The 19,464-nt window shown below is 34.7% G+C and overlaps 1 long non-coding RNA gene across 1 annotated transcript in view; it reads left to right on the top strand.

The window, feature by feature from the left end:
- Positions 1 to 8,461, top strand: part of LOC149132648 (uncharacterized) — a 14,380-nt gene extending 5,919 nt beyond the window's left edge. The window contains exons 3-4 of the long non-coding RNA XR_016244246.1: positions 692 to 744; positions 8,089 to 8,461. This is a non-coding gene — a long non-coding RNA (uncharacterized LOC149132648). The remainder of the gene's footprint in view (positions 1 to 691; positions 745 to 8,088) is intronic.
- Positions 8,462 to 19,464: the final 11,003 nt, after the last annotated feature.

Below are 19,464 nucleotides of genomic sequence, written 5' to 3'. Positions count from 1 at the left end.
ATATACATAAAACAAACATTTTTTAAAAGCCCCCACCCCTTTCTTTCTCTTGACAAAAATATGCCTCTTTTAGATCATACATCTAAGTTTGTCCAAATTCTGTCAATAATCCAAAATTAATTAAAAAATAAATTTTAATTAATACTTTTATTATATGACTCAAAACCCCTTTCATTTAGTTGAATTTAGACCCTGGATCCATAAGAGCTTTATTTTTAACAACAGGACTCTCTTCGTGATTTCATAACTATGAAAATTCCCTTGTTTTTTTTTTTGGACTATTACTTATAATTTTAACCATAATTCAATGATGACATGATATTATTCGAGAAAGAACATTTCAAGGTTTTCATACATCTAAAGTATATAATGGTTTACGATGAGGAATAATACTCTTTATTATTTCAGAAATATGTTTTTTTTTGCTTTTTTTTATCATATTTTCACAGAAGTTTAGCTCCTAATATAGATATTGGTTCATGCTGACCACCCATTTATATTTTCCCACTAAATCCATTCCAAATCCCCCTACTTAATACAGCAATTCTTTTAGCCACTGGTATAGATCACTCATTAATAAATAACAATCTAAAATCCACAACTCACTCCATAATTATTACCATCTCTTTAGGATTTTACTTTACAATTCTCCAAATAATTGAATATATAGAAGCATCATTCTCTATTTCAGACAGAATTTATGGTTCAACCTTTTTTGTAGCAACAGGATTTCATGGACTTCATGTAATTATTGGATCAACTTTCCTTTTAATATGTTTGTTACACATTTTAATAAATCATTTTTCCTCCTCACACCATTTTGGATTTGAAACCGCAGCTTGATACTGACATTTTGTAGATGTCGTATGACTATTTTTATATACTTTTGTATATTTATGAGGATCATAATATAAAACACCATTAATTCTTATCTTATTAAGTGGCTGAAACTAAATAAGCACTAGACTTTTAATCTAGATATGATTTTATTAATCCTTAATGGTATTATATTTTATATAAGAAAATTTAATTTGCAATTAAAAAGTAATAACTAAATTATTTAATACCATTCAAGAAATGAATTTTCATATATGGTTTCGACCCATAATTAGGTATTTATTTTACCGTTAGAGGCATTTAACTGTTAATTAAAAAACTGAAATATCTATTTCTTCACTGGAGTATAGCGCCGGAATGAACGGATTATATTGATGTTATAAATTATAAGGTTTTTTTAATCTTCTATACTTATGTATTCTTTTTTTTCATTTCTCTTTTCCTTATTTTTCTTAACATTATTTTATTTATTATCAGCTCATTAATTACATTTAAAACCAACAGTGTGGATTTGACCCTTCATTTTGAATGTGGATTTGACCCTTCATGATATACCCGTTCCCCTTTTCCTATACAATCTTTTTATTAGCAGTAATTTTTTAAATCTTCGATGTAGAAATTATCCTACTAATACCAATAATTATTAATTTATTATTTTCACCTTCAATTATTTATTTATCTTGTTCTATAATATTCCTTATTATCTTAACTATTGGATTACTTCACGAATGAAATCAAGGATCCTTAAATTGAATATAAAAGTAATAATGTTATATAATAAAGCTGCTAACTTTATTATGAGCAATTCATACCAATAAATTTTTTCCTGCTAACTTTATATTCATTATTATAATAATTATAGGTACAATTATATCTTTATCATCTTCTCACTGATTAATAATATGAATAGGACTAGAATTAAATTTAATAGGAATTCTACCTTTAATAAATATTGAATCTAAAAACTTTGAAATCGAAAGATCAATAAAATATTTTATCATTCAGTCAATAAGATCATCTTTATTTATTAGAAGATCAATCTTTATATATATATCATCAATTTCTACATTCTCAATATTCAATAATTCTTTATTTTCATCTATCATAATTATTTCATTATTAATCAAATTAGGAAGAGCTCCATTTCATTTCTGGTTACCATCTATATGTAAACAAATAAGATGAATGATACTATTTTTAATTCTAACCTGACAAAAACTAGCACCATTATTTATATTATGTTTTATTAATTCTAATTATATTATTATAATTTCATTGGCTTTTATTAGTTCCATTTTAGGTAGTATTCAAGCTATTAACCAATCTAGTATACAACTAATTAAAGTTTATTCATCTACCTCTCATTTAGGATGAATATTACCAATTTGGTTCATTAATAATTCTCTTATATTCATTTATCTATTAATTTACACAATTATTATTCTTCCTATATTTATTATATTTTCTATAAAATCAACCTTATTTATATATTCTTTAACAGAACAAAATATACATATGAATAAAGAAAATATTTTTATTATAACGTTAATTTTATCATTAACAGGTATTCCCCTCACATTAGGATTTTTATCAAAATTAATAATCCTTAACTCACTTTTAAATATAAATATAATCTTATTATCTTTAATATTATTTATTGGAACTCTCATTAGATTATACTTCTATTTAAATTTAACCATAATGATAATAATTAAATCATTCTATATATTTAAAACAAACAAAATAATAATAAATATAAAATCAATTATATGTTTCAGCCTACTAGGAACAGTCATTTTTATCCCTATATTATTATATGCGATGAATATTCTCAACAAATCACAAAAATATTGGCACACAATATTTCCTTTTTGGAATTCGATCAGGATTTTTAGGCACTTCTTTAAGTTTAATAATTCGAACAGAATTAAGACAACCAGGATCTCTTCTTAATGATGATCAATTATATAATGTAATCGTTACAGCTCACACATTTGTAATAATCTTTCTTCTTGTTATACCTGTAATAACTGGAGGATTTGGAAACTGATTAGTACCTCTAATATTAGGTGCTCCAGATATAGCATTCCCACGAATAAATAATATAAGCTTTTGACTTCTACCTCTTTCCCTTACCCTATTATTATCATCAGCCACAGTAGAAAGAGGTGTAGGAACTGGATGAACTGTTTATCCTCCACTTTCAAGAAATTTAGCTCATATAGGCCCTTCTGTTGATCTAGCTATTTTCTCACTCCATTTAGCAGGTATTTCATCAATTCTTGGAGCCATTAATTTCATTATAACTATCATTAATATACGATGAGAAGAAATAGTACTTTTTACATGCCTCAACTTTCTCCTTTAAACTGAATCATACTATTCTTTTTATTTTGATTTCTATTATTCTGGACTCAGTTTCTTTATCCATCTTAGCATCATTGGACACAATGGAATCAAGAAAAATTAAGGAGGAAACAGTTTTTAATGTTTTCTTATCAACATGTACAGTGGGGGCAGCATCAGGAAGATGGTCATGAATGGACTGATGCTCAGTTTTCTTGATGCTGATGGTCAGACCAAAAGCCTTTGATACATGCGAGAAGTTGTTTAGAATCTATTGCATGCCCCCAGGAGTGTATGTTACAAGTGCACAATCACCTGCGAAGAGCAAATCTTGAAGTGTTTGCACCAAAGTCTTAGATTTTGCTTTGAAGCACTGTTGGTTGAATGAGCCACCACCAGTTCTGTACTCAAACCTTACTCCTTCTTTAACACCCTTGAATGCTGTTTCCAATATGACGGAGAAATACAAACAAATAAAAGCAGTGCAAGAACACAACCATGTTTTGTCCCATTTGAGATTGTGAATGAATTGGACACTTCTCTGCTAGATTTGATAGAAGCCATCATCCCTTGATGGAAGGAAATGATAACATCAAGCATCTATCGGGAACAGCTAGCTTTCTAAGGACAACCGAAATAACATCCCTAGATACAGTGTCGAAAGCTTTAGTTAAATTTACAAAAATGACAAAATGGTCTCGGTTGTACTTATGAGCATCTTCTTGCAACTGCCTTGGGCTAAAAATCATATTCACTGTACCTCTATCAGCCCGAAATCCACACCGAGATTCAGGCAACACTAAATTGGCAATGGCATCATTTAGTCTGTTTAAGATAACCTTTCTGAGGATCTTCCTGGCAACACACATTAGGGATATATCTCTATGGTTGTCACATTCACATTTTTTGTCTTTGTGCTTATAAAGATGGTCAATAGAAGTGTGTTTAAACTCCTGTAGGATTGATCCTGATTCCCAAATTAAGGAGAAAAGTTCACATAACTTGTTCAGTAGGAGATTGTTACAACATTTATATATCTCGGCTGGTATGCCATCGTTCTCAGACAACTTTCCATTTGTGAGCTGTTTTATGGCCTTTTCAGCGTTTGTTGGAGCAACTGAAAGTTCTTCTAGGACAGGCCTCTGTGGTAGGTTGTTGATCTGTTCTTCATCAACAGTTAAATTCACATTCAGGTAGTTTTGTGGTGGTTGGGGAGTTGGAAAATAGTATTGGTAATCAAAATACCATTCTCACTGCAAAGCGATAGCAGCAGATGGCCGTTTGAATTTGCCTTGCCAACCCCATATGAATGTATCACAACCTACATGATCTTCTGTCTGTTTGTCAGAAGATTACCCTCAATTGAAAGTATGAGAGTTGAGCTACCAGATGCAGGTCCAAAAGCACCCTTTAAATTCTGATAAAATCATCTGGAGTCACATCTGTCCGCAGTATCCTGCATCTCTTGTGCCTTCCTTTGCCACCATATCTGTTTCATTTGCCACAGTTGAGATTGGCATGTATTTCTGGCCTTTTAAAACTCGTTGCATTTTGTGACATTATTTTTATTTGACATCCATTGGCAGTGGCACTTGTGCATATTGTCCAAAAGAAAAGAGATGTTTGGATTATTTGAGTTGAACCAATCTTGGTGCTTCCTCTTATGATACCAGTGGCCCGGGAACAAAATTTGCTTAGGGGGTGCAAACTCAGTTTCAAAATTTGGCACTACTGGAGAAGTGTGGATCCGAGTTCTGGGAGTGTGCATGTCACAAATTTGCGCACGCGCACGCGTTAGTCGTAAGTAGTCGAATTTAGCACACAGGGAAAAAACTAGACGCTCGCTACTTGCTGTAAATGGAGAGTGGGTTATCCATCTAATACAAGAGGAAAATTGCAGATAAATTGAATAAAAACATGAAAAATAACAAAATGATATTTCATTGAAAAGTAAACCATTCTGAAAGATAGTTCAGAATGTTTTCAAAACATTCATCTCCAGCTTTTCCCATATTTTATTAAGGGTTAGGGATTAGGGTTAGGGTTTAGGGTTAGGGGTTAGGTTTAGGGTTAGGGTTTAAAGTTAGGGGAGGTGAATGTTTTTTCAGTATTCAATGATTATTTTTCACTTTTATATTCAACTTATCTGCAATTTTCTTTTTGTATTACATGGATAACCCCGCTCCTTTTACAGTAAGTAGCGCGCGTCCGTGCGTCTCGTTGTTTACCTCTGTGTTAAAATCAACTAGTAGCGCGAATCCGCACGTCTCATCATTTGCTTTGTGAGCTAAAATCGACTACTTACAACTAATGCGCGTGCACGCGCAAATTTGTGACATGCGCACTCTCAGGACTCAGGTCCACACTTCTCCTGTAGTACCCCAAATTTTTACAAACAAGGTGAAGTTTTCTAATTTAGGTATCAAAACAAACAAATGTTCAATAATAATAACTTTTATTATTATGAGGATCGACTGGAAAGTTAACAGGCTGACCAATATATTCTCATAGAATGTGACCAAATGAAGTTCATTTTTAAATATTAGGATCTTTTCTGCTTGATTTCACCTTCTGAAATTTTAAAATTAAGCGAAAATTTTCAAATTTGAGATATTGGTGTAATTTTTCCCGTTGAATCTGATGCTATTCACTTATTCCAGAAAAACTTTAGAAAACTGTAACAGAGGTTTAAAGTTTGATCATTTTTCCCTCCATCAGAGAACAGGATGTGGAAGCTGGCATTTTGTACAAGGTGACAACATTACAATGTTAAAACATTCAACGATGGAAGTTTTAATAAAGTTTTGTGAAATGCTGGATAAACATTTGAAATTGGAATAAAATTAAGGCAATTGAAAAGTGAAAATCAAACAGAAAGGATCATCTGCATACTTCTTTCAGCGATTCATTGCTTCGATTGCCTAGGAAAAGAAGCTATCCTGTTAGTTAAACAAGTTTTCAACAGCTGATAAGACATCATCACTATGATATTGGTTCCAAACCGAGGATTTTTTTTATATATGTAGGGGATATAGATAGTAAGATGAGGTCAAATCACTAAAGTAGTGAGGGTGGCTTAGCAGTCCAAAGCCAATCACACAGAGCAGCCATCGAAACCAATTACTTGTGCACTGGAGTATTTGTTTCGATGAAAGAAAAACATACTCGACAGTTTTCCTTGCGTTTGGCCTTGATAGCCTTTCGCAACTGCCTTAGAAAGGTGGCACAGTACAGCACTCTCCATTGGTGGTGAGAGCCTTTTGAAAGTAGTCAATAAACACGATGCTTTTTGCAATCCAAAATACTGAGGCCACCACCTTCCCTGCAGATTAAACAATCTTGATGACCTTCTTTAGAGTAAGTGTTGAGGAGTGTCTCCACTGTTAGATTATCTCTTATTCTCTAACTCAAAATGATGAACCCAACACATTTAAGGAAACTGGATTTGCCTCAAGCAATGTCAGATATTATCGAAATGTGATCAGCCTGGTGCCCTTTTAATCAGGTGTCAGAAGAAGCAACACCCACCAAGCCGAAACTTTCATCATGCCAAATTTATTGTGTAGAATATTCTCAGCTCTCACACGTGTTATGCTAATAACACTGGCAATTTATTTTTTTTTCTCCGGTGAAGGCAGTTGCAGACTGTTCAGATCATTAGTCTTCTCAAAATTATCTCTGCTCAAATCAGTTAATCAGTTTTGCACTGTTGATAAAACTGGAGCATCATCCTCCGATATATCAACATGTTCTTGGGGACTAAATCCTTTTTCTACAGGTACTTGATAACAGTATGATACCAAATTTTGTTCATCTTGAAGAGAAGTCACTAACAGTTACTTTTGAAGTTTTCTCTGAACATTCAAATGTCAGTTTACCAAGAAAGAGATAGTGAAGCTATAAGAAGTGTTAAAATGGAAGTAAGCCAAGTTTTTGCATCACTCCATAATTCACACGTATACAAAAAAAAAAAACTGTATCAACATATTCCAAAAGTTTTCCTACGCTCATACGTTTTGTTAATGAAACGTTTCATGAGGATGTGCAAAGTGTTTTCATCGTATATTTTTTTATGTACATGCATTATGGTACAATGTGTAAAACAGTGCTGTGTCATTGTGGTACGTTGCCAGGTCTTCAAATGGTGAAGTGCACTGAATGTTCTTTTGCTTGATGCAACAGATACAGGTGAAGACAAGACAAGCTGCATTAACGCTAACACTTGTGGCATACTAGAACGAAAAATAGCATCAGACGCTCTCCATTTTTCAGCTATGTCATTAAATGATTTAGGCAAATTTTCCCTTTCCGTCCATAGGCCAGCAAGAAGTTTGATTTGAGATGACAGTAAGAGCAAATCAAAAGAAGCAGGTAGATGTGCATTTTCAAAGTTAAATACTCCACAATTGACTGCTGACAACAGCAACTCCTCTCGCTCAGAGCATACACGTATTCCCTGTTGCTGGAACCGGCGAGTCAATTCATTTTCGATGACGTCTACTATAGAGAAAAATTGCCGACGCCAGTCATCGGTGACAGAAAGAGCAACTTCATCAGTAGTTGTTGTGTGCCTAAAGCGCAGTGGTGTGTTTTTAGATCGTGAAATGTTGGGCATTTTCACCATTTTCACCAAGTCATCGAAATATTTTTCAAAAACCTTCTCACTTCTCATTTTTGAAAGAGGGTTTTTCAACTTTTCAATCAATTTCAAGCAATCACCGGCTGTCGTGCCTGGACGCTGTAAGCTACGTGCCACTGGCTCACATACCCCAAATATATCCCCAGCGATTTTAATGCCGAACAAAATGGAAGCTTCGCCAGATTGTTTTAGCAGCCCTTTAACAGTAACCTTTGTTGTTGCTCTTAATTTTGAATATTCTTATAATTGTTTTCTACTCGTTTCAGTGCTGTTGTTCTAATGCACCTCCAAGTTGGACACACTGCTTGCAACATGATGACATTCTCACCACAAAGATTTGTCCATTGGAATTTTCTTTTTGGTGACTCTTTTACAAGAATGGCGCATTGATGAACAAAGTTCAGTGCATCAGCTACAAAGGTAACCTTATAACTAACTTCTTGGAGGACAAGGTCTAGAGAGCGGTTTCCACAGCGTACAAAATATGTACTTGGGAACAAATGTTTGAATCGTATTTGTACACCTGAAATGTTTCCACTCATGGTACTTGCACCATCAAATGAAAAACAGCATAACTTTGAGCCAAGTGAAATATTTAGGCGACAAAAAACATCTAGAAAAATCTTAGTCAGTGTCTCCGAAGAGCAGTCAGGGGGATTATAAAAACCTAGAAAATCCTCATTGACATTCAGGCCTTCAGAAACATACGGGACAGTGATTGATACTTGTTCCATGCCAGAGCAATTAGTGGTACCATCACATATAATGCCAATAAACCTGGAATTTTCTACTTTTATTTTGATCTCATGTAAAATGTTATGAGCATATTCCTCTAAAATTTCATTTTGAATTGTATCAGAGAGGAAATTGTTCCAACGCTTAAACCACTGACTTACTTCTGCACTGCATTCTTCAGCAAGTTCCCTTACAAGATTTACGAAGTTTCCCGTAAGATTTTGAATTTCTGTTGAATACAACATGGCAGATGATTAAAAAGGGCAGACACAAGAAAGAAAAAATAAGTAAAGAACCACGTATAAGGCCACTGAATTGTAACGAAAGAACTCTGGTCGAACAAAAACCTGAAAAACAAATAGTGGACAGCAAATAAATAGTGCTTGTGTTTTTATTGGCAAAACCAGCAACATGACCTCCCATCCAATATACTTCAAAAGACGATAGGCCATAATAGAGCACTGTCTTTTATTTGAAGAAATCAACGCCAGGAATTATTCTTTGGAAGCCTCGTATTAATTCTATCACCTCTTTTTTCGAACCGCCAAGTTACAGGGGCATAATCGCATCACCATTAGTTATCAGGCGATGGTGGAGTGACATACAGACACACAAATACATACATTCGTATGTATATGCGTGTGTGTATGTGTGCTTACATATGTACCTACCTACCTCTCTCTATATATATATTTACACACACACACACACACACACACACACACACACACACACACACACACACACACACACACACACACATATATACATATACATATGTGATAATATACAGTAAAACCATATAACCGGAAGAGAGCTTACTCTACAAGTAGAGAAGTGGGTAAATATAAATAGACCTCATAACGATACCAGCTACTAAATGGTTTCACGGCGAATTGGGGCCTCGAGTGACCTTTGTAAAGTCACTGGGGAGAATCCCGAGCCGATTATCGAGGTCTATTTATATTTATATATATATCGTATATTTATAAAGAGGGCAAATTTAGCCATTTCTCCGTAGATTGAAAAAAAAGATGAACAACTTTAATCGATTTCCGAACATTATTGGGTTCTCATCAGAGGCGTAGTGGTTCAAACATGAAAAATAGAACTTATGTTGAGTCAGTCTCAATAAGTATAGATTTATTGATCGGAGAAAGTTACATAGTGACTGAAGGTTCGAGAGTTTCGTGCAGAGGTACTTATCAAACTAATTAAATCAACGTTTTCTATATAAAACGAAAAAGCAGGACAGTATCGGAAACAGATATGACGCAAATATTATTTTATATATAGGCAGGAAGAGTTTTAATTAATAATATGACAGAATTAAGGCAAGATAAAAAAATGAAAGTCGTCAATATATAAGGCATTCTGTCTAAACTACGAATTTAAGATACGATTTGTTAGTAGTAACGCTAAAAGGAAACTATTTCCTAAGGAACTCAAGCAGATAGAGAAGAATAAAGACAAAAGCAAAGTAAAGATTTAATGAAAAGGTGAATCAAGACTAAAGTTGGAGTTGAAAAAAAAGGCACTTACCCAGGCAGTGGTCAAGTTGATAATGGAATATTGAATGGTTGTTTTGTACTGAAAGAATTTTGAAGGGGTTTTATTTTTAGACTGGGGTCAAACGGTCAAATCCATTTAACCATGTTTTAAGTCTTTAGCAACACCAATTACAAAGAACTTGGGAGTGGTACTAAAAGATGGAGAGAAGTATTGACAGACAGAAACTGGGTGGGAGCTGTCTTCAATAATTCAAGTAATGCTATATATTCAAAATTAACCATACATGCTGGTTTTGTTGTTGTTATTGTTGCGGCTACTGTTGTTATTGTCATTTTTTTTTGTATTTTGACGCTACTTGCCTTCAGAAGTTAGTGGTTCTAAACTCCCTAGGGAATTTTATGCCAGCTTCATCACTTTTATTTATTTATTTATTTTTTTCTTCTTTGTTTTGAAACGAGATCGAACTTAAGCATTTTATACCGATAGATTTTAGACACTTTTTTTCTGTAACTGGTAAGATTATGTAGGGGTGCAAATTTTGATCTTGCACCCCCTGAAAATTCTAGGGGGTGCGGGTGCACCCGCTGCACCCCCTGTTCCCGGGCCCTTGTATGATACCCGAGTGTTTCACAAGATTACCCAGATACAGCATTTTTAAAAGCAGACCTAGCTAATTCAATATTTGTGTTGTCTGAGATGCCAGCAAGTTTGTTGTCATAGGTTGCTTGAAATGAGGTTAAATCATTATTGTTCCTCAACTTGGTCACATCCACTTTTCGAACTGGTTGAGTGCGATTATTGCGAATAAGACTGTGGACAGAAAAAAAAAATCACCTTTAATCATATCAGTCTATGGTCAGACCAATACTCCCAAAGGAGAAAGAATGTGTTCCTTGGAATCTTCCCTCATGGAAGACCTCACAACTATGTAATGAATGAGGTGATAATGATTTGATTGGAGATGCTTCCAGGTAGTTTTGCGGTGGTTGGGGAGTTGGAAAATAGTATTGGTAATCAAAATACTATACTCACTGCAAAGCGATAGCAGCAGATGGCCATTTGGATTTGCCTTGCCAACCCCATGCCTCCCTATTAAGTCACTCCATATGGATGTATCACAACCTACACATGCATTGAAATCATCAAGAAGTTTATCATGGATGAATATACTAATATAATGAACTTATCATGGGTAAATATACTAATATCATAAATAAAATCAAAGTAATATGTATCTATATTTATGCATTAAACTATAACATACCAGCATGGTCCAGATGATTCATTTGATTCGTGGAATGGAGTACTTTCTTCGCCCCAAAGTAAGGTTTGCTCATGATGAAACCTTACAAATTGCTGAGTATCAAGTGAAGGTAGACATCTTCATCATATGATGTCACTGATTCGCAAGAAGGTTTTTATCAATGACCAATGACAACATAGGGATTCGAACCCCGACCGCGAAATTATTTGCAATCATGAGTATGCAACTACTGTTTCACGTGATTGATCTATAAATTGACCAATCAGCGTGAAGTTGTGACATAATACATGTTCTCGAATATTCTAAAAATTTGTACCTTTTCACCCTAGTTGAACAGTTTGGCTCAAACTCACGGTAGACCGCAGTTAACCGTCAAGCAAGACAGGTCATAGCAGACCACATAGCCTTCAAGCAAGACACATACCGATTCTCTTCTGCAAGCTTTAGCAATGTATGGTGGTATCTGTATTTTTATCTTCTAGATAGCTAATGTTCAAGCCAACACAATAAATCGATTCTTACTTGCTATTCTGATAACCAGAGAATCTGTGATACTTTCCGTATTTAAATGCACTATTTTCTATCAATAAAATATGGTAAAACGTTCATGAGGTTGCTTTATTTATAATACATGCGGCTAGCCTGATCTTTCATTCAATTCAAGGATACAATATTCTTCTAACAATCAACACGTATTTTTGTTTCCAAAGACAATGGTCTTTGGAAACACATAAGTATGTAAGCTCAAGAACAACCAACACAAAGTTGGACGTAGAATTCTCCTGATTATGTTAATTACGTTCATTTGTAAAGTATACATAGCTATTTCAATTTTCTGCCTTATACATCCCTTATAGGATTGAAGCAGAAATGATCATCCAGTTTCCAGTGGTAGATTATGTTAAGACAGGTGGCAATAGAGATGCAGCTAGAGACACCATCAACCGAATGATCAATACGAGAATAACGAAAACAAGGAAAACTGAAATTTTTAATATGGACAAAAGGCAATTTTCGAGTTAGTATTGTTAAATGGGCTAAATTGAAATAATTATTGACGTAGATCCTTGATCATATGATTTAGAAAATAAAGAAAAATTAACAAAAACAAGCAAATATTTATTTGCTTTTAAAGTGACAACTTAATGGGTACCACAGTTTCATGAAAAGACATGAGCGAGCATGTCTATATGTACTACATACATATAGACACTCATACAAACATTCTTATCTAAACTCTGCATAAACTTATGAGCGCTTTATTATGTCATAGCCTATTTAGTTATTTCAGTTAAGAGCTTCAAGTATACCCACCTCCATCCTGTTTCCTGGAAGCTTAAACTCTGCAAATGGTTACTAGGAATTCCTTGCTGTCAGTTTTGGATAATTGTCAAAAATAGTCTGCAGAACATTAGTGGAGAGCTAGACAACAACTCATTAGTGATACACTGCTATGGACGGTTCAGAATGCTACGTAAAAAGCACTAAGTCCACTCTGACCAGTAAATAAATGCCTGATGATTATTAAAACCATGAAATAGATTTTGAAAGTTTCGACGATTGCATCAGTGAAGAAGAATTTGAAAATTTCTAAGACAGCAGTAGCGATGATGAAATCCAATGTTTCAAAGATTTTAGGATAGCGAATCAAAATTTCCATTTACATCCTTGTACTGATAATTTTAAATTACCAAAAGCAATCTCTTTGTTAGAATTCCCAATTTTCTTTTGGTTTTCCTTTATGATTTTTGTTAGCTACCTATTTTAAATAGTTTTTGTAAAGTTCTTTAAGAATGATTATTAACATGATTTTCTTCTCCGAAATTCCTCAATGCTAGTTCTTTTACCAAGTTTGTAGTTTTTATATTACTTATACGGCAAAAAATTTCAAAACATTTGCATGCATTTAAATATAATCTTGTTTTTATTTTCAAATTTCCTCTCAAAACTAGGCTGCATCTTAAACGCATATACTATGTATTTCTGAAATCTTAATTAATTTTAGGATCTTTTCCTTTTGAACGGCACATCGAGAAATGAATTTTTTGTAACTAAACACTTTCAAACTTCGGACACTGGTAGAATGTGTCATATAAAACATCTTTTACTCTTAGTGTTGTTGAGAAAAGTTTATATTTTTAAAGTTATTTCGTGTTAAAGTTGTCGTATTTCGGTAATTTCAACCAATCAATGACGTGTATTCAGCTGAATAAAATTACTGCCGTTGTTTGTCAACAATAACTATCGGTGGTGTATATTTCGTTTGTCACTGTTATTTATGACATCGTTCGTGCTTTTGTACTGGTTTAAGCTTTAGGGTTAGAGTTAGGGTTTTAGGGTTAGGGATAGGGTTTTAGAGTTAGGGTTAGGGTTCGGGTTTTAGAGTTAGGGTTCGGGTTTTAGGCTCAGGGTTAGGGTCTTAGGGTTAGGGATAGGGTTTTAGAGTTAGGGTTAGGGTTAGGGTTAGGGTTTTAGGATTAAGGTTAGGGTTTTAGAGTTAGGGTTAGGGTTTTAGGGTTAGGGTTGGGAATTTAGGGTTAGGGTTGGGAATTTAGGGTTAGGGTTGGGAATTTAGGGTTAGAGTTACGGAAAATGTGAAAAATGAAGAAATTGGAGGGGAGGGGGGCAAAAATGTCTTTCTGAAAATAGTAGCTGAAAAACAGGAAAAATAAAACTAAAAGCAGTAGAAATGCACGAACGATTGTGGTGGTGCCATGAAGTAAACATGCTTCAGATACACTCGTTTATTCATACGAACGTAAATGAAATGAAATATGTCATAAATAACAGTGACAAACGAAATATACACCGCCGGAAGTTGTTGTTGACAAACAACGGCAGTAATTTTATTCAGCTGAATACACGTCATTGATTGATTGAAATTACCGAAATACGACAATTTTAACACGAAATAACTTCGAAAATACACAATTTTCTCAAAAATGCCAAGAGTAAATGATGTTTTATATGACACATTCTACCAGTATACGAATTTTGAAAGTGTTTAGTTACAAATTTTTTTCTATGTGCCGGCCAAAGGGAAAAGATCCTAATTTTTAAAAAATGTATTATCATATTTTAGTCTGAACTGAAAGTGTAGTGTCTTTGCAGTCTCTTCCAGACTGCTACGATTGATGCTGTTTCCGTCCAGCTAGAACTTCTTCAAATTAATATTTGCAAGGAAATCGGGGCTTGGAATTGACGGTGGGGGTTCAGAAGGCTGTAGTTCTGTGGTAAAGGTTTGAGAGAGTTTTGTAAGTATGATGAACGAAAGAGAGACAGGTAAAGCGGGTATTTGTCGTTGCATGTGGTACACATCCTTTCAGTTCAGAGAGGCAGGGACTGCTGTAGTAACGATAAAACAGAAAAAAATTAATAATGAATCAGTCTATACATGATTTTAGAGTGTTAATGATTGAAGTCTTTCCAGCTAGTCTTATCACCTTAGAATGTTAGTTATGTGTATCAGCTGCTACTCCTCAGTTATATGAACTGTACTCTATTAAGTGGTTAAAAAAAGTAAAATTCTTAAACTGGTATGACATCATAAGGGCAAGTTTCGCTCTGGCACATAGAGTCTTTTGAAGAAGAACAAAAGTTTGATACACCTTTTCTGAATATAAGACAGGCCTGTTTCAGAAAGAATGCATCATACTTTATCTTTTCCAGAGAAACTTTGTCCGACACATTGGAGACTTCCCTTAAAATGTCATACCAAGTTAAAGAGTTTTACTTTTATATCAATAGATACAATTCTCAGCGATTAAAGATTTCTGATTGCCTTTAGAGATGTGTATATTGATATTCTTTCTTTCTTTCTTTCTCTCTCTCTCTCTCTCTCTCTCTCACACACACACACGCATATGTATGTATATATATATATATATATATATATATATATATATATATATATATATATATATATATATATATATATATATATATATACATATATACATATATATGTGTGTGTGTGTGTGTGTGTGTGTGTGTCCGTATACATATATACAAGAGTTAAGGAACGGAGATACGATCCGGGCTACATATGTTTCATAGAGAGCAGAACCCCAGAAGTGGTAAATATCCAAGTGAGGTGTATACCGCAGGCTACTCTTCAGGCCAAGGATATCTTGATTAAATGAAAGTTTACATTGTCGCAAGGAGGTACGTGTTAACACATGGACGATTCAGTTGTTTTTTTATATTTACTACGGATTGCTTGAAGCTAACTTTCTTCCTACACCTCGATCTCTGGATCTTACACATACACACACACGCACACATACACACATGCACACGTACACACACAAAACATTGATCAGAGAACAAATATCAAATTCGAGTCAACGACTTTATACATAACACCACGTCTCCAAACATTTAATAATATATAAATATTACCATGGCCTTTAACATATAATGACTACATATATAAAAAAACATATATAAAGGTCATGGTAATATTTATATATCAAAACATATATAAATTTGATGTTTGTTCTCTGATCAATGTTTCTTTATCTCTGTTTCAATTACATTTGAGCACTTCTTTTTTGCAGTCTTATAAACCCTTTTGTCTCCATGAAAAGAAACAAAAATTATCTCTTGTCGTATATATGTATATATATATATATATATATATATATATATATATATATATATATATATATATATATATATATATATATATATATATATATTGAAGGTTTGGAGGTGATGTACAGAAATTATATAGAAAAAAATTTAAGGTACTCAGAAATCTGGATGTTTGTACATTTACAGATTTTTATTAATGTCACATATTAAATGAAGCGCTTTTCACCTAGTCGTGTAGGTTTTTCAAATTGTTTTTCAATTTGAAAAACCTACACGACTAGGTGAAAAGCGCTTCATTTAATATGTGACATTAATAAAAATCTGTAAATGTACAAACATCCAGATTTCTGAGTACCTTAAATTTTTTTCTATATATATATATATATATATATATATATATATATATATATATATATATATATATACCAGCAGCTAAACCCAGTTTCACCCGGTCAATTTGGATGATGTGGCTGTGATTGTTTTCGGTTAGGCATAATCTATAACAGCGTTTCTCAACCTGATCATTTCGTGTCCCGTTTCGATTGGAGCCTCCAGCTGTATGAAAATTTCACCCTTCCTGTCAGAAAATGGCTTCAGGAGTTGTGAAGAAAACATTTGTACGTAGTCTGTTTGTGAGAGTTATTCTATTGGACGTCTGTCTAATCATTAAAAGATTTGTTTAATTATGAACATAGAAAGAAATTATACATTAATCGCAATTTTTGTAAGCAGTTTTTTATCCGTAAAAAATTTATATGCAGAGAGCAGAGATTGAAAGATATATGAAATGGACGTGCGCGCGTGTGTGTATGTGAGAGAGAAAGAGAGTAAGAAAGAGAGATAGAGTGAGTGAGTGAATTTGTGTGTCATTGACTTACGTTGGCTGGCACGGCAAAACAATTTATATTATAGAAATTGATACATACCTGATGAAGATTAAAATGTATGTAAGAGCTATTGTTTTCGACGTGTGTATAATCATAGAGAAACTGAAAGACATGAAATGTCCGTTTGTGTGTGTATTTTTGGCGGTATTTTTGCATTTAGCAGGAGTTAGTTTGTGTTTTATCTCTTGGTCAATGGCCGGACAAGTGAAAAGGAAAAGCGATCTTTTGAAGTGGGCGTCGAATGAAGAGACATCGACAGTTTTATGACTGAACTTCTTTTGAAGTTGTGGTGAGAAGGGAGAATTGATGTGCGTGCGTATGTCTGTGTGTGTGTGAGTGTGTATGTTTGATGGGGTGTGCGCGACAGAGAGAGTTGTGTTGATGGTGTATGTGTATATGAGAGAGAGAGAGAGAAAGAAAGAGAGAGAGAGATAAATGAAATGTATCATTCAGTTTATTTATTTATTATATATATATGTATGAATGGCTTCAGTGACACACACTCGCATACACGCACGCACGCACGCAGGTTGTTTTAATCGATTTTCTCTGTAAGTATGGGGGCTAGGAAAAAATAGAAAGCGCGTTCCAATCTATGCACCCGTCTCCACATGTGTGTCATTTTTCACGCGAACCCACCCAGCCGTTTGGCCGTGAACATCAAGACAAGAAAGAATACAACGGTAGGCCAACTTCAATTTATATTATATATATATATATATATATATACAATTTGGTGTTTACTTTGTAAAAAAAGATACGCCTTGAATATAATGTACGACTCCCACTCACTTTTCCTCTTTTTACCCCCTTTTCCTTCTTCCTCTTTCCCTCTCTATCTCACTTTTTCTCCCTTTCCCTCTCTGTCTCTCTCACCCTCTCGTTCTCAATTTTCTTCCTTAGTTCTTCCTCCTCTATCTCTCTTTTCTCTCCGTCTCTCTCCCAATCGTTCCTCTGTCCCTCTGATTTTTAAGCTTAGTACTTATTCTATCAGTCTCTGTTGCCGAATCGATGAGTTACGGGACCGTAAACAAACCAACGCCGGTTGTCAAGTGGTGGTAGAGGACAAACAGACACAAACCCATGCTCACGCACATGCTTTCGTATTCCTTAATCCCTTTCGCCCTCGCCCTTATCTCTCAATCTCTTTTGCTTTCCTTCCTCACCTCCCTTGTACTTTGTTTCTCTCTCTCTCTCTCTCTCTCTCTCTCTCTCTCACCTCACATTCTGTGATCCTTCCCTCTCGTTATTTGGTCCCCCTGATTTCTTTCCCTTCTCTCCTCTTCTTTAGTCCCTCTGATTTCTTCAACTTCCCCCCTCCCTCTACCACATGATCTCTGTCCGGCTTATATGTTGTCGTTCTTTTTCGGCTGACCACCTTTGAGGTCAGTCGCATCTGTTGTTTTGTCTCGCCACCTGGTCAGTAAGATTTTTCCATTTCCTTTTTCCTTGCGCTAGCTTACAACACTGTCTGATAGTCGAAAGACTCTGTTTTGTTTCATTATTGTTGTATAGCTGAAAGGCTTTTGTCCATTCTATATGTATAATTCTATTTCTTACGTTACGTCCGTCTGATAGTCGAATTCCTTGTGATTGTATATGTACATTGGTTTGCCTTGTTCAGGGGCTCAATGCCTTTAGCTTAAGCCCTTGGCCCAACTGGTTTCGAGTAGTATTGGAGAGAACTAGACGAAACTACGTGGACATTCCAGATTCCGACCGAAGAAGCAATTGGCTGCGAATGATCCGTGTATCTTGTTTATCCTGTTGCCGTTGTTGTGGTATCGTCCTTTTCCTACTTGCTATGTTTTGACGATTTCCGTTTGTTGTGTTTTTTTACCTTTGATTTATACATGTACATATATATATATATATATATATATATATATATATATATATATATATATATATATATATATATATATATATATATATATATATGTTAATTCTCTAAATGAAGTATTAACAGTAACTGCACGATAAAGTGTAGTATATTGCCACTTAAGTGTGGCTGACCCCTAGGGGTGGATGTTACTGTTGCTTTTAGCCCCAGGAGGACATCTCCTCCAGCTGGCTTATCGACACACGACTGTGTCCTGTTTGCCAAGGGAGTTATCCCTCTCACCACGACCAGCAGCACGAACGTATCCGGATTTCAGGGTTATTTCCCTTCTTCGGCGTTCGACAGCTGATGACCTTGGTGAGAGAGAAAAACCTGGCAAAATCTTATATCTTCTTTTCCAGTGACATTCTTCACTGATATTGAAAAGGTGAAAACAAGCAATGTTAATTCTCTAAATGAAGTATTAACAGTAACTGCACGATAAAGTGTAGTATATTGCCACTTAAGTGTGGCTGACCCCTAGGGGTGGATGTTACTGTTGCTTTTAGCCCCAGGAGGACATCTCCTCCAGCTGGCTTATCGACACACGACTGTGTCCTGTTTGCCAAGGGAGTTATCCCTCTCACCACGACCAGCAGCACGAACGTATCCGGATTTCAGGGTTATTTCCCTTCTTCGGCGTTCGACAGCTGATGACCTTGGTGAGAGAGAAAAACCTGGCAAAATCTTATATCTTCTTTTCCAGTGACATTCTTCAGGAGATGTCCTCCTGGGGCTAAAAGCAACAGTAACATCCACCCCTAGG

The sequence above is a fragment of the Octopus bimaculoides genome, chromosome 14 (assembly GCF_046866305.1).
Source record: "Octopus bimaculoides isolate indiv1 chromosome 14, ASM4686630v1, whole genome shotgun sequence".
NCBI classification, from domain to species: domain Eukaryota; kingdom Metazoa; phylum Mollusca; class Cephalopoda; order Octopoda; family Octopodidae; genus Octopus; species Octopus bimaculoides.
This window is presented reverse-complemented; position numbering and strand designations above follow the sequence as displayed.